Source organism: Haliotis rufescens, unplaced genomic scaffold, assembly GCF_023055435.1.
Source record: "Haliotis rufescens isolate VD_foot unplaced genomic scaffold, xgHalRufe1.0.p SCAF_1, whole genome shotgun sequence".
NCBI classification, from domain to species: Eukaryota; Metazoa; Mollusca; class Gastropoda; order Lepetellida; family Haliotidae; genus Haliotis; species Haliotis rufescens.
In genome coordinates, this window is record NW_025963779.1 from 24,128,829 (window position 1) to 24,145,851 (window position 17,023).

Here is a 17,023-nt window from a genome sequence, read left to right on the forward strand (position 1 = left end):
TACATACATATATTTTAGAAGTAATGGTAATAATATTACCCTATGTGTAGTTCCATTACTTAGGCTGTTAGTCAAAGTGTCCAGTGCAGGTGACACGCAGTCACGTGTTCAGAGCCCCCACACCACGCCGCTGTCTGCATGTAACACCTGTTGATGATGAAAGGGGTTGGTTCTCATATATATCTATAACCTGTGTATATCATGTTATAGACATGCGCGGCAGCAGTGAGGGCATACAGCGACACATACAGACGACGGCAACGGGTGCGTACATCATCGGCTTGTCATAAACTTGCATACGTTTCCATACATGTTTCATACTGTGTTCAAATGGTATCAAGAATCAAGATAGAAGCATGTTAATATTTTCAGTTTGTATATGTTATGTTTTTCGTTGTTAGGTGTATTTTTCTGTCAGTGCAAAATTAAGCTGCATATTGTGTAAACAATGTTTTTAATTCTTTTATTAATGCCAGTATTGACGTTAGCTCTTCGAAAACAGTGAGGTTAAGCATTTGTTTGAACTCGCTTAATTACCATATTTTTCCAAGTTAACGCATGTGCATGCTTGCATAAACAATGTGATGTAGTTGCTTTCTGTTGAATCCGAGACTTAATAAGCTTCATTTAGTAATTGAAATCGACATGAAGTTTAAACGTTATGCTTGACATGTATGACGCATAAATACATATAATTAAGGATTTTAAAAAAAATATCCAACTTTTTCAATCCTCATAGAATTAACTGCAATTCACTACAAATTCGATCAATAAAAAATATCCAGGCGGAACCCTTTAAACAGGGTATCTGAGGACACATCACCGCTTGTTAAGAGCCTGTCTATTGCTGCTTTTAATAATGTCCCTCAAACGCCCGCGGACCGAGCATCGGCTTATCTTTTGATCTTACGAGCAAATTGCGCTCGTGTTTCGATCGCCGGTGACCGTATACACTTGTTTAGATTATGCTCAGTTGCCTAAACCTACCGCCCCGCTTTCATATCTTCAATTATCATAACGCACACAAGCGACCAATCCCAGCCATTTTCTCAAGACCCCGGAATCTTAGCCCAAACCAGCCAATAATCTTTGAATATTTGCTGATGTAGGCAGTTGGGTATATTCATCGGTTGTGCACGGATTTAGGTCATGAGCTCGTGCGCGTAACTAGGTCACTGTAACTCTTCGATTGAGGAAGGTGTGAAAGCATGAAGTCTCCATTGGCACACCAAATGTCTTAATTTCGGATGCTCGCATCTTGTTGGGAACAAGCGCCGTCCAAGGTAAGTTACAGTAACACCCATTCGCTTAAACTTAGCAATCAGTTCGTTTGTAGTGTCCGAAATGTCTGCTTTTTTCCACGACCCATGTCAATGCGAAATTTTCCGGGAAAGCTGAAGGCAGGTGGTCTAGCATGTGGGCCACTAGGCTGGCCAGCTTACATTGTCAAAACATCCAGTTACTAAGTTCTTATATCACATGGTACTGGAACAGGTTGTATAATTGGTTATTCATATTCAGGGGTGATAGATACCGCTGTCATAGGCTATGGTTTGTCAAACAGCTGACATAGAGGGTTTTGTTTATTTCGGTCGTTTTTTTTCTTTGGGCTCTTCCCCTTTGCATGTGGCCATTGCAATGAGCGCTCATCCACCGAACTGTTTACCCGCTATAGTCGGTTTCGGAAAGCGGTCGTACAGCTGGTGCGATTTGCATGAAAAGTAAAATGTGGTTATCGTAGTTAAAACACCATTATGGTATTTAATGTGATTTGTGAGCATTACGTGGTGATAGACTATCTATTGTCATTTTAATTTTAAACTGCAAACGTTATTTGAGATTTTCTATTCTATACCGACACGGCTGTTTATTCTCTTTAGTGAAAGGTGCAGTGTGTTTGGGATGAACAGTTAAAAATAAACCTGACATTTTGACAGTTATGAAGATTGTTATATTGTTCTTTGTTCCATGCGTCTTTGTCAGTTTATTTCTGACAATCGTGTGGAAAAGCTTGCATCTCAAAGCATATCAACAAGGCCTGTTTCATCGATAGATTACTTCCCTGAAACTGTTCTTTTTGGGGTTTTTTAAACAATATTTATTTCAACTTGGTACAGTGAAAGGGGATTGATAAACAGGCAGAGCCTACCATATTCGACGTAATTGGCTAGTGAACAGTCCCAATTAGCACCCTTCCGATTGATCAATGTTCACAAGACTTATTTATTACGCTTATTACGTCGAATACAATATATAAATATCCCTCCCATCAAATGTTTTTTTCATGTGGTCAAGAAGGAACTGAATAAAATGAATTTGAACAAGGACGACCAACTTTTCCTTATGAATTAGTTGTTCAACTACATGTCACAAAAATGTTTTTGTAAATTACAGTGCTCTGTATTCAACATTAGACTGACATAGTTGTTTATGTGTAATAAACAACATTAACATACAATGAAAGTTTTGAAACACATTGTTTTACATTTATATACACAGAATGACCAATTGTTTAACATTGTGTGGAATATGTTAGTATTACTACTGGTAATGAATGGGAAAAACTGGTCATGTTTTGAACATTATTTGCTATTTAAATACTTAACTAACATTGTTGGGCTATTTAAAATGGTTAATTTCTCTTAGCAATGTCATTGAAAGCTTCAAAGATAACGCCTGCTTTCTGAAAATATTTGTGAAAAAATAATAGTCTTGGTTCTTAGGCACTGCCCGCATCATCATAAAGCTCATTTCACGTTTCGTTTTTGTTTCCATATTCAATTTTTGGTGTGCATTGTGTAAAAGTATTAGGATTTTGATATTTTTTTGAAAATTGAAATAAAAACAAAACATGCAGCAGACTCTATGATGATGTGGGTGGTGCCTTAGAACCAAGACTATTTTTTTTTTTAGCCTTGTAGATACTTTTATGACATATAAATTGTGAATGAAATAAATCATTAGCCTATAATCATGATAATGAGCATAGTTAGAACCTGCTGGCTATTTATGGATTTTCATTTTAGAGTGATTAATGGACATGGTACAGCTATTAACTTTATGGAGTTTAGCTATTTGGTCACTATAGCAACCACAGGTAATTTCCAAGCTCATCTGTATGTTGTGTGTACAGTGTCTGGGTGCAGCAAATAGGGAGATAGACAGGGTTTGTTAACCACTTTAGATGTACAAGAAGTCTGGGTGAGATACGGTAATTATTATCTTGATAAAGATGAGAAAATGTACAACTTTATAAAGAGAACTGGTTTAATACATTAGTGACATTTCAATGTCACTCCATCTTGATAACAGTGTAAGAATCTACTTCGAAACATTAATAATGCAATAAATAAACCAGAACTTGTTATCTATAAAATTGGATTTTTCTTATGTACTCTCAAACTTCTAGTTTAAGATGCTCACTCATGACCATGATTCCTGGGTTTTTATTTGCTCCATGGATCCAAATTAGTCCACTTGTTTAGTGTAGTTCACGAAATGATCTTGCTCTATAAATATTCCTGAACCCCAGAATTTCCCTGATAGGATAAGTGGTTTGTCATTGTCAGAAGCGTACCAGTGTTTGTGGCTCTCATCAAAGCGTTAAATGCCTAAGCCTGCATCACTTCTTGCTTTCTTCTTGTGTTAAGTTGACAATACCATGATATAACTGAAATACTGTTCAAAGCAGGGTTAAACCCAACTCTTACTCACTAATAGGGGCGGTTGGGTAGCCTAGTGGTTAAAGCATTTGCTCGACACGCCGATGACCTGGGTTCGATTCCCGACATGGGTACAATGTGTGGTTCCCATTTCTGGTGTCCCCCTCCGGGATATTGCTGAAATATTGCCAATAGAGACATAAGAACATACTCACTCACTCACTCAATAATAATTCCTATAAAGTGGAATAAGACATCTGTTAACTGGGGTGACCCAGGATCAATGTTTGCGACTCCATAAGGGAATTTGGGGTTAGAATGGGTCCCTAGCAACCTAAACTTGTTGTAAGGGGCGGCTGAAGGGATCGGATGGTCAGGCTTTATGTTACAGGTCGTGAAACTGAAATGGCAGGGGGCGATGCTCGTTTGATTTGTCTGGTCCAGGTCTATTTATTTACATAGTGATAAGAACAATGAATTCAGCCAAGGCATTAGGTTTACAGGATGGATATGTGCTTAAGAAAAGTGTCGTAAAACCACTTACTTTGATAAGCATCATGTTAAGATTAAAAGCCAGCATGAAGTGTTATGGAGGTTTTAATTGTTAGATTGAGGTCACCCAATTTTTATAGACTATGTGTTGATAGATATCCTACATAGTATATTATGTAGTAAGTCGATGTATACCATGGAAGTCAATGTATTCACCAAATGAATCCATTCCTTCTTTATGTTAGGGGCAGTCGGTTAGCCTACTGGTTAAAGCGTTGCTCGTCACGCCGAAGACCCGGGTTTCGATTCCCCACATAGGTACAATGTGTGAAGCCCATTTCTGGTGTCCCCCGCCGTGATATTGCTGGAAAATTGCTAAAAGCGGCGTAAAACCATACTCACTCACTCACTCTTTTCATTAACCATATATATAGGGATAGTATCCCATCCTTGCAGAAACCAACAATACAAATTTATAGTAATGGTTAAGTTAAGAAAAGAAAAGGAAAGGCACTCCCAAAATGTAGAAATTTCATGTATATAATCAGGAGTGAGTGAGTAGAATTGTATGAAGCTTTTAGCAATATTCCAGCAATATCACAGCAGGGGATACAGGAAATGGGTTTCACACATTGTACCCAACTAGGGAATAGAACTTGGACCTTCAGCATGATGAGCGAAAGCCTTAACCACTACGCTACCGAATGAGTTATTTTCTCCTTGTCCAGGTCTGCCAGGTGTGGTGTTCCACTACTGCCTTCACACATACCCCAGGGAAAGACCGACTTCCATCACTAAGGATTATGTAGCTCTTGAAATAGTCATCTTCCCGAGGCAAGAGAGTTAAATGACTATAAAAGTCCAGATTCAACCCTTGCCGAACTAGGCTGGTATTATGGAGTTATATTTTGGCTGGACCTACGAGTCGGGTGGTCAGGCTCGCTGACTTGGTTGATGCATGTCATCGATGCTCATGATATTAATCACTGGATTGTCTGGTCCAGACTTGATTATTTACAGACCGCCGTCATATAGCTGTAATATTGCTGTGTGCGGCGTAAAACAACAAACCAACCAACCAAGCATAGTCCATTCAAAATCGAAATCCGGTTTGTAAACTGTCATGCAGATTTTGGTCGATTGCAGGATTTGCAAAGCATGTGCACCACCAACTCAACAGATATTTTCCAAATCTTTTCATGTTTTTAATCAAGGTGCTCACATGATTTGATGCACTTTGGGATGTAAGACCCGTTTTATCACAATATAGATCTTGATTATCAATCAGATCGTCTAGAATTGGCATTGTTTTGTTTGAAGCAAATGCAGGTGATATGAGAATCTGATTTGTCCATAGGAGAAGCTTAGAAGGGTCATAACCCGCAACAGCCACTGGTGGCGCTAGGATCGAGCTAAGGAATTCCAGCCTAGTTCGGCAAGGGTGGAAACTGGACTTTTTAAGTCAGTTAACTCTCTTGCCTCGGGAAGATGGAAATAGTCGACCAAGCAATACATTGTTATGACAAGCCAGAGAACAGCTAGGGAAGGGAGGCAAACTCCCAACCTCATTACGAGTTCATCACTTTGCTATCAAGTAGGTGAAGAAGATTGTTTTGACAAAAATGTTCATGTTTCTCACTTGAAATCACATATGATTATTTCATTACCACACCTTGAAGGCATAAACTGAGGTATTGTTTTTAGTTTGAAAAATGAAAAGGGCTGCAATGGCAGTTGACTGAAGTAGGGTATGATCAGTCAAATATCCAACTTTGTCATCCACATGTTCACTGTACTGATAAGAGTTTTAAATCTTGAAATTAACGTGAGTGTGACTTAAATGTGAAACATGTGAGTGGTTTTTGTTTGCATTTATGTCTCCAAAATGAATATCATCAATAAGACGGCCCCACTGCACACTTTGGATAGCGGAAATACCAACTTGAATATATACACAAGCACAGTTTATTGAGCAGCAGTTGTAACAAGTATATAACAATGTCATTTGAAGAATAGGAATTGCACAATAGGCATCCGGTGAGTTATTTATCGCTGCTCGGGTCAAGAGTTCTACCCACTCGTGTCAAACTAGGCATCATTGACCACTCCAATCAATGAACTGCTGTTGGTTCCATTATTTTTTTTGCCTATGAACTGCCTTAATGCCAGTCAACAGAATAAACATATATCCTATGTGTTGTTTTTAAGAAAACACTCTTGTTATTATGAAAGTGCTTTACTCAGTGCTATGTGCTGTTTGATTGGATTAAGGTAAGGATATGTATTATTCCACTGGGGATGGAGTTGGGGGAGTCGCATTGATTTTGAGTCACATTTTTTGCTAAAGGTCAGTAGCTGCATTAATTTTGAGATGCATTAATTTTAAGATTTACAGTATATAAGTGACTGAAGGTTACAGCTGAAAGTTTGATTCTTGCCACTCCAGTTTTGTACAAGTTAATAAGGGTGTCGGTAAGTTGATGGTGCTCTGGTTTTAATATTTTGTGCACAACAGGTGATTATGTTTGGATTCTGGACAAGCTGGCCATGTCATTGTGACATTGTGACCTGGCAGTGTTGATAAGCTGTCATGACGTGTCCGCTTGGTGTGGACAATCAAAGCACTGATCAGCTGACAAACTCAACTTTGGTTCTGTTCACCATACCCCAGTTGTCATATGTCTATGTTCACCATACCCCAGTTGTCATATGTCTGTGTTCACCATACCCCAGTTGTCATATGTCTGTGTTCACCATACCCCAGTTGTCATATGTCTGTGTTCACCATACCCCAGTTGTCATATGTCTGTGTTCACCATACCCCAGTTGTCATATGTCTGTGTTCACCATACCCCAGTTGTCATGGCATGTCTCTGTGTTCACCATACCCCAGTTGTCATGGCATGTCTCTGTGTTCACCATACCCCAGTTGTCATGGCATGTCTCTGTGTTCACCATACCCCAGTTGTCATATGTCTGTGTTCACCATACCCCAGTTGTCATGGCATGTCTCTGTGTTCACCATACCCCAGTTGTCATGGCATGTCTCTGTGTTCACCATTCCCTGAAGGCATTGGTCAGTTGCCATGATCATGATAACTGAAAATGTGCCACATTCCATGAAACCATTAAAAAGTTGTCATGACTTGACAATGTGTCATAATGTCCTGAAAGCATTGGTCACCTGCCAAGTCATTGCTGCTACAGAGTAGTTGAACACAGGCCTCGGTACTGTATATCCTCCCTCTCATCCACCTGTAGGTGCATTGAGGGCAACAAGCGGGATGGTATCACTGACTACAGCACTCTGGATGTCAGTTGTATTTACCCTCTATTAATCTCACCTTGAGTCATCCACATACATTCCTTCATGCCATCAAGGATCGCCGCGAATAGCTGCAAAATTGCTGATGCGGCGTTAAGCAATATTCACTCACCCACTCACTCATGCCATCCAGGTAACACAGTCAACTCACTAGAGTACTGTCATACTTCCTTTAACACAAAAAGTTATTTTAAGTTTTCATAAATAGTAATATTTCCATAAAGTTACTAACTTTGTGAATATTTTGATCGACATTTCAAACAAGAATTTAGCCAGGAATCAAAGATTGAGATTGATAAGGTTAACATTCTTCTCCAGCTGTCTTCAACTGCTGCAGCCATGTTTCTAACTGGTCTGTACTGTAGTTGTCCAGTGATGGGAGACTGGTTAGGCCAGGGAAACAGGTTTATCCTCATTGCGGAATTACTTTGCTGTGTTATGACAAAAAGCAGCACTTCATGTTGAAGCCATGACAATCCATACTGGAACTTCACGACCTGGCCTGGCCTCAGGGGATGTATTTGGGTCCATGTTGGAACCTTCATGGCCTGGCTTGCAGGGATCTAACATTGTTCATGATGGAACCTTCTCGGCCTTGCCTGCAGGGATCTAACATTGTTCATGATGGAACCTTCTCGGCCTTGCCTGCAGGGATCTAACATTGTTCATGATGGAACCTTCTCGGCCTGGCCTGCAGGGATCTAACATTGTTCATGATGGAACCTTCTCGGCCTGGCCTGCAGGGATCTAACATTGTTCATGATGGAACCTTCTCGGCCTGACCTGCAGGGATCTAACATTGTTCATGATGGAACCTTCTTGGCCTTGCCTGCAAGTCTAACATTGTTCATGATGGAACCTTCTCGGCCTGGCCTGCAGGGATCTAACATTGTTAATGCTGGAACTGTCTTGGCCTGACCTGCAGGGATCTAACATTGTTAATGCTGGAACCTTCTCGGCCTGGCCTGCAGGGATCTAACATTGTTCATGATGGAACCTTCTCGGCCTAGCCTGCATGGATCTAACATTGTTCATGCTGGAACCTTCTTGGCCTGGCCTGCAGGGATCTAACATTGTTAAGGCTGGAACCTTCTCGGCCTGGCCTGCAGGGATCTAACATTGTTAAAGCTGGAACCGTCTTCGCCTGACCTGCAGGGATCTAACATTGTTAATGCTGGAACATTTGAGGTTCTTTTTAGCCGCAAGACCCTGCGATCTGAAACAAAATGAATGTGTTGAATTGTAATATGCCTTTCATTTGTTCATGGCATGCACGTGAAAGATTCCGGGGTAGAATAGATCTTCAGCAACCCATACTTGCCGTAAAAGGCGACTATGCTTGTAAAAGGCAACTAACGGGATCGGGTGGTCAGGCTCGCTGACTTGGTTGATACATGTCATCAATCCCAATTGCGTGGATTGATGCTCATGATGTCAATCACTGTATTGTCTGGTCCATTTTACAGACCGCCGTCATATAGCTGGAATATTTATGAGTGCGGCTTTAAACAACAAACAATCAATCATGCAAGTGAAAACCGTAGTGTGTTTTTCAATTGTGGAAAATGTACAAGCACTATCTTCAGAAACCAAAAGACTGAGAGAGGTAATTATAGCATGGGCACAAGGTGTTTAGGCAGGCCCCCAGACATTGAAGTGTGAATGTCATCTCACCCAGGCTAGATAAGAAACCATTGTAATGTAGGATGTTTTCCTTCTTCCTTGTAATCAGATTGATAATACATTTGTAATTTTGCTGAGCATACTTGTTCCTTATATGTCATCCCCCCACATACAAGGCACAAGGAACAACATGAGGCCTTGTGGGTAAACAAATATGATTTCTGAGTGAATTCTGGCGGGGGCGTCTTAAGGTACCGTAATTTGCTCTGTGCGGAGCGTGGGTTTCACGTCTAAGACCTGCATCCCTATGGGCTTTCCTCCCACGTCAAGTTGCCACTCCATGATATAACTGGAATACTGCTCAAAGTGATGTTATAACCCAACTCACTCACTCTGGTACCGAGAGCCTTTACGATTTTAACTGTGCCATTGGCAAAAAATTATTAAAGTAAGTTTGTTTCTATTAATCTGACACCCTGGGTACAAAATGCTATTTCAATGTGAAGAATTAAACTGTTACTGAGGGTGGAAGGAATGAACAACTAGGCATCCTCGATTATCCACTGTATTATATTTTCATTCTAATATGATCACTTCCCAGGACCCATTCACCACCAAAGCTTTCTTTCTGAAATGACATCACCGGCCCAGTCTTTCTTATCACCAACTTGGCATAGAATTTCTCTTGAGAATCTCTTGAGCTTGAAATCAACAACCAATCAAATTGCCAGCCAATACCACCTACTAGTCTGCAAGCTGAAAGTATATATACAGTAGCATGGCACTGCTTATCATTTATTCGGTGTGATTCGACTGAACTAGATTGCTCAAAATTTGCTAAAGACCACCCCTTTGACAAAAGACGACTATTTTGGTTCTTAGTAAATGTTGAGTAGTATAGTTCAGTCAAGAGGTAAGTTTCTTGTTTTCTTTATTTAGAATTCACAGTTAATGTGGGTAAGATATAAGAGTGGTGAATTTTGACAATTGTTTGTGCGCTTGTGATACAGAATGTAATGTTAATCATTGTGGCGTGATGTTAGGCAGTTTTCTTAATGCATGTTTGGTTTTATCGCCCATGGAAATCAGAGACTGGTGGCAGAAAATGACATAATCAGTGTGATCTAGCCCTGAAATCTTGTCAGTAAAACATACCACTTTATGATGAATTTATGATTTGCTTCTACTGCGCTGAAGGGCTGTTCCTGAAATTAGAAAATTGATTATACCCACAGGAAAGAATTTGTTTATTTATCATATCCCATTGTCATATTTTCTGCTCATTTATCTGTTGTCATTCATTGTGCAGAGTTATGTTTCTTGAGTCTGCCGGAATCCCATGATGATGGGTTTGTATCCTTCTCGTGCCAGATTTATTGTGCTTGGTCTGTCACCACCATATCCAGGCTTGGGGTTGTAAAACAACAGCTTCCTCCATAGTGCATTAAACTCACTTGGTCACATGTACATGCAACATTTCAAGATCCTCTTTCTTGCTTCTTGCTGTAACCCGCTAATAAGCCTGATGGAAAGACTGGTCACAACATCAACACCACCATCATCAACAAACTGCAACATCGTCATTAGTACTGCTTTTGGGGTTTGTTTTCATTATGTATAGGAAAGCGATTTTTTAATTATTATGTGTTGGTCATTCTGCCCTTATTTTCAACCAGCATTTTGATGAAGAAAGTAGATTTGGCTAATACCAGCCTGCAGATTCTAATAACTCAACAATGGCATAGTTAGTTTTAGTTGCCATGTATCAAGAATACATTTTTTATCCTCAGTTGTTAGAGTGGAAAAGTTAATATTGACTGTAATGAGGACCACGCGATATCCCTTGAAGGTATTTGGAAAGAAGAACAAAAACAAAAAAAGCCGTTGCTGAATTTCTTGAAGATGACCTGTCATAGTGCTACCACCAGAGTTAATCACATCATTAAGAACATGTTTTTTTTGTGGGTAAAAAAATGGGCTATTCATCCAGACCTGCAGTTTCAGTTGCTAAGCGCTCCTGGGACTTGTTTTTTAAGTGTAGTTAATTTCCCAGAGCGCTTCGTATGTCATTGTATACCATACAGTGGCAACCAATCCCTTGCTCTATCCCTGCCAATCAATTTAGTTGAAACAATCGGCCATCCTGTATCACCACCATATGTACAGGCAGATCATACATTGATTTTTATGAGCTGATGTGGTTTGAGAATAATGTTCATTGTTATTATTACCTCAACTGAAAGTTAATTGAACGCATCTTGTTTGTCAGCATCTGGCGTGCATCGCCCATCATAAACATCTTGGCTGATGAAACTGAATCTTCTCTTGTTTGTTCTCACCAATGGTGACATGCCAATTTTTCTTAGAAGCCGTAATGAAACATTTTTTTCTTTTTAATATGTTATAAAATTTGGTCAGTGTATAGTTGGTTGGGGTTAATTTTTATTTTGAAGCAATATGGGCCTTTCTGGTTAAAAAGAAACTTTGGAATATGTTTTAATAATATTTAGACTCGGCACATATGGACAGGACTCGTGAAGATCCGGGGTAGAATAGGTCTTCAGCAAACCATGCTTACCGTAAAAGGCGACTTTGCTTGTAAGAGGCGACTAATGGAATCGGACGGTCAGGCTCGCTGACTTGGTTGATGCATGTCATCGATCCCAATTATGTGGATCTATGCTCATGATATCAATAACTGGATTGTTTGGTCCAGACTAGATTATTTACAGACCGCCGTCGTATAGCTGGAATATTTATGAGTGCGGCGTTAAACAACAGACAACATATGGACAGAGTCAAATTTTTATGTATTGTATGATGTAGAACATCACAACCTTACCGTCAAGATATGTATCACATCTTCGAAGTATATTATTACAGTCTTAGTTAACCAGGGATGGTTTATGTACATTAACCAGCCTGGTACAGAAGTGTCATACAGTAGGTGTTTGGCTGTCACAGTTAGAGGTCCCTGGCTGTGAAGCACTCAGGGAGTGCCTTGCACAATCAGGGTAGGTCACCTGCATACATCCTGGAAAACTGTCAGTGTTAACCTGGTTGTACCTGCCCTGTTGCTGTCACCTGTGACATCTGTCACCTGATTGCACATTGACAAGGCAGCCATCGGGTGTGTGGGCTCAGTGCACAGATAGTCAGATAGCAATGGATGTTTTTGTTGGGGAAAACAGCAAGAGATAGGCTTGATCATTAGCCACAGTGTGCTTGGCTTCTGCTGGGATGCATACATGTCTAAATAACCTGTTCCTGAAGTGCTGGAAAAATAAGGGTGTGTTCAGGATTTAAAAAAATAAATTGTTAGCTGGGTGTTCTGAAAAGGTTTTGTTGGTGCCTACATTTCACAACTTTGAAAGTGCAATTGAGCATGCACTTTCTATGAAAATTTCAAAGAGCATCATGCGACTCTTGCTCAGGAGTTGTTTACGTTCAAGGCCTCGGTAAAGTCTTCAAAATGTTTTATAGTAGTCAAAAGGAGGACATTGCCATATTTGGCACATCAGTGAACTAAATAATGTCCGATGCAATTCAATGGGTCAAGATATGTTCACCTTTTCGTGAACATCTGGTATCACCCTTGAGGGCTCCATTGAAGGACGTTGATTTAACTTGCACAAAGTGCATGATGACATGAAAACCCAGTTGCACCAAACAAAACCAGGTTGCACCCTAGTCCCATAAATTTATCAAAGTTGAAACATAGGCTGGTCTGCTGCCTGTGTCACATTAATTAATGACATATTGCTGTGAGGTGAGGTGGAATGGGGTTTAATGCCAAGATTATTGCACTTATATAGCGACAGGCATGTGTGTGTGTGGCTGCTTGTACTCTTCTGGCCAATTTTCTAGTGCTAGCCCACTGAGATATCATGCCGCAGTTTAACATGAATATCCCTCTCAGACACAGTATACTAACTCCTAGCCGACCAGTCCTTGCTTTAGCCCCTTATAATGCCGAGCCCCAGGCAGGGTAACAACAACTACCATCTTTTACATCTTTTGATATGACGCGGCCGGGGATCGAACCCCGGGCATTCACTCTCTGGGCGGACGCTCACCCACTAGACCACGGAGGCAGTTCATATGGGAACATGATAGGAACATGCACACATGGTCATGAAGTAAACACAGACTGATGTAAAATCCACGAAAGCGTGACAAATCACACATAATACGGAGATTAGTGATGAAGTATGGTAAATATTCCTTAGAGGTATGAGTGTCTTCAAAGATTGTTGTTTAGTGTATAAGTAGGGGTTAGCCAGACACAAATTTGATTTTTTCTTTGTGCATGCTGACATAAATATTAGATTGCATTTTCCAATAATAGGTTGCACTGATGCTTGTTTTAATATAGATTTAATTGAGCCCTGTATTTGCTAGTTATTCATAAACACATGCTTATCATGTAGTTGGAATCATTGACACTAGTAGAGATGTCTTAGAATTGTTTTGCTTTATTTGTATGCCTTGATACACTGACTAAAAATATATTGTCTAACATGGGAACCCCAGTGTCCCCCCCCCCAGGAATATCAACTAGATGTCCTAAGTTAAAGAATTGAATGTTCCTTGAAATGTTGTGTCTGTGTGAGATGACACTGTGGAAGAGTTTCGCCAGCTTCAGTTAGAAGCTTGTACACTTAGGAAACCGCCAGCATCAACCAACCCATGCTATATCCAAGCTGCACCAGTGCAGGTAATACATTGCTAGTACAGGTAACTTTTATAGCCAGGTTGCACCCAGTGCAGGTAACATTTCCAACCACAAGTGCACAGCAGCAGTTATATTTGATAAAAGTGGAAAACTGTATTCTTGTAGAACTGGCTGCAAATCTTTCAGAATCTGCATAGCCCTGTACCCCCTAGTGAAATACACAGGTCTGAATGCAGTGAACTTGCAGAACTAGTTTTTCACAATTACCACTAGAACAGTCACTCATGAGATTACAATCAGACAGATTGAAACTTCTTTTTAAGGTTGTTTACTGTATGTCATGATGTGATAAGCCATATACAGATTACCCCAAAATAAAATACTGGAGCACATTTTCAAGTTTATTTTCTCTTTGAATTTATTTGATATACAAACTAACTGAAAGTACAGTTTTTTCATTTTATGATAAGCTGGTGCAGCCAATATTTTGGTGGGGCAACCTGATTGATTTACTTGGTTGCAGCTGGGGCAGGTGGTAAAACAATAAAATCATACCCTGCATGTGTCACATCCTGATTGTGTGGATCATTGCTTATGACATCGATCTCTAGATTGTGTGGATCGTTGCTTATGACATCGATCTCTAGATTGTGTGGATCGTTGCTTATGACATCGATCTCTAGATTGTGTGGATCGTTGCTTATGACATCGATCTCTAGATTGTGTGGATCGTTGCTTATGACATCGATCTCTAGATTGTGTGGATCGTTGCTTATGACATCAATCTCTAGATTGTGTGGATCGTTGCTTATGACATCGATCTCTAGATTGTGTGGATCGTTGCTTATGACATCAATCTCTAGATTGTGTGGATCGTTGCTTATGACATCAATCTCTAGATTGTGTGGATCGTTGCTTATGACATCAATCTCTAGATTGTGTGGATCGTTGCTTATGACATCAATCTCTAGATTGTGTGGATCGTTGCTTATGACATCAATCTCTAGATTGTGTGGATCGTTGCTTATGACATCAATCTCTAGATTGTGTGGATCGTTGCTTATGACATCGATCTGTAGATTGTGTGGATCATTGCTTATGACATCGATCTCTAGATTGTCTCTCTCCCCCCCCCGATTTTACAGGCTGCAATCATATAATTACAATGGTGCTGAGTATGATGTTGAACGACATTTTCAATTTGTATGAGTATTAGGATACAATGATTTATCATATTGCTATATTTACAATCAAAATAATATTTTGCTTATTTACACCTTTTAAATTAATAGTTTCTTTTGTAGCGATGTGATCATCAGCAAAATCTTTATCTGACGTAGATTCATTGCAGACTTACTACTGGCAACCATTCGGAATGCAGGGTTTATAAGAGTCATGGTAGATTTCCAGTCACTCTATCTGGTAGGTATTAATGGTGTGTGGTGACTGAAAATCAATTTTCATTTTATGTACAAAGATACAAGTGTGAATTATGTATTGTGGGCGTGCACTTTTAGAATTAAAATTTGCCATATCTTGTCTGAACTTTTATTGAATTATTTATTAAATGTTTATCTGGTTTCACCTAGTTAATATAGCAAGGTTACTGTGGTGATAATATAGGCACTGTGGTGGTCACAGTTGATCTGGAGGCTTGACATACCATATTGAATTGCTTCTGTGTATTATAATAAGTGAGGTATAACCTATATTAATGTAACATTCACAACCGTCTGTGAAACAGAAAGATTATTAAATTTTCAAATTGGAAACTTTGTTGTCTTATTATATAGGCTTGACAGTGCAGACTTTATTAAAGAATGTCTTATCTGTGAAGAGCTTATAAGGAAAATAATATCATTTATGTAATTGAGATATTTCAAACTGTGATCAGAAGCAACATCTGTTTGTTAAAATGATTTTTATGTTTTATCAATTGAGACTGTGACAAAGAGCAATCAATTTCAGCTTGATGCAGCAGTTATCTGTGATAAAGTGACATATTTTACATATTTATGGCCTGGTGTTTATCCACTGCTGTCAGTGATTGGCCCAGTAGAAAAATACATCTGCCCCAGGCTCACTAGGCATAAAAACTCCACCTAACCTACATAGTCAACCAAGCTTGGAGAAGGTTCTAAGGATGAACAAGCAAATTGTTATTGATAAGAGGACTGCTGTTTTCTGTGTTTGTCAGGACTTGTTAAAATGCTGTTGCTGTAATTTATTTCTATATGATGAGATAGTTCACACCCTGGAGGGATGTAACAGATATATCTGTCAGTGACTCACTGAGGTATTGACAGTTATTGTTCAGTGTAGGGGAGAGCAAGTATATTTATTTATTTATCAATATTTATATGCCTCTATGCTTTTTTGCTGTATATTTTTACAATGGATTCAGACTGAAAGTAAATGGCAACCAATTGAACCAAATCAGGATGTAAGTTTGATACCACGATAGAAAGTAGTTTTACTGAAAATGTTCGGGAATTAAGGTGCTATTATAACAGTGTTACTAACAAGAAGGTTTTGAAGTAAATGTAGCTTTTATTTACCTGTTCCTAGTATCAAATTACCATCGGATGTTTTGGGGCAACAATATATACTACTCAAAAGAAGTTAAAGAACTCTAGATTTGTTCACAAGAATGACAGATTAACTATGGTCTTTTTAGTAGTTTATATTAGGGTTTTAGGGTTTTACATATATTATTTTATTTCCATATATTGGTCTTGTTTCATGTTAAATATAAATAAAGATTTCTCTCTGTACATTTCATTTTTTGGTTTGTAAGTATTTCTTTTTAGGGAAGATGAAGCCTTGTATGGATGAAATGATCTTGGAGTTATTTGCACAAACCACTGATGGTTCTGCATGGGGGTTCCTTTCTTGTGCTAATAATTCATGCCCACTGTATCATGTTACAGCTAGTAGATTTTAAAATCCGAAAAAATAGAAATCTAGAAATGTTGTGCTAGATGGTAACACTGTGAGTCACCTGCTCACATGAATATTTGAGACATTTTTGTGACACCACCCTTGCCTAGTGCATCCATGTTCAAGTTGATCAGTTTCCGCACCAACTTTCCACTTCACCTGACAGATTCATTCAAACTTGCCCCCTGCTTGAATCCATTACCTTTCGCAAAAAAATAACAACTTTTTTGAGTGAACCCTGAAAAAAGCTTCACGTTTCCTTAGCTGATAAATGACAGAAAGTCGGCCACATTTTTTTTCCCCATG

At 39.3% G+C, this 17,023-nt stretch overlaps 1 protein-coding gene across 1 annotated transcript in view; it reads left to right on the forward strand.

The window, feature by feature from the left end:
* Positions 1-1,046: 1,046 nt before the first annotated feature.
* Positions 1,047-17,023, forward strand: part of LOC124131646 (zinc finger protein Xfin-like) — a 59,165-nt gene continuing 43,188 nt past the window's right edge. Inside the window, exon 1 of the mRNA XM_046495066.2 lies at positions 1,047-1,283. The gene's annotated coding sequence lies outside the window, so the exon portion shown is untranslated. The remainder of the gene's footprint in view (positions 1,284-17,023) is intronic.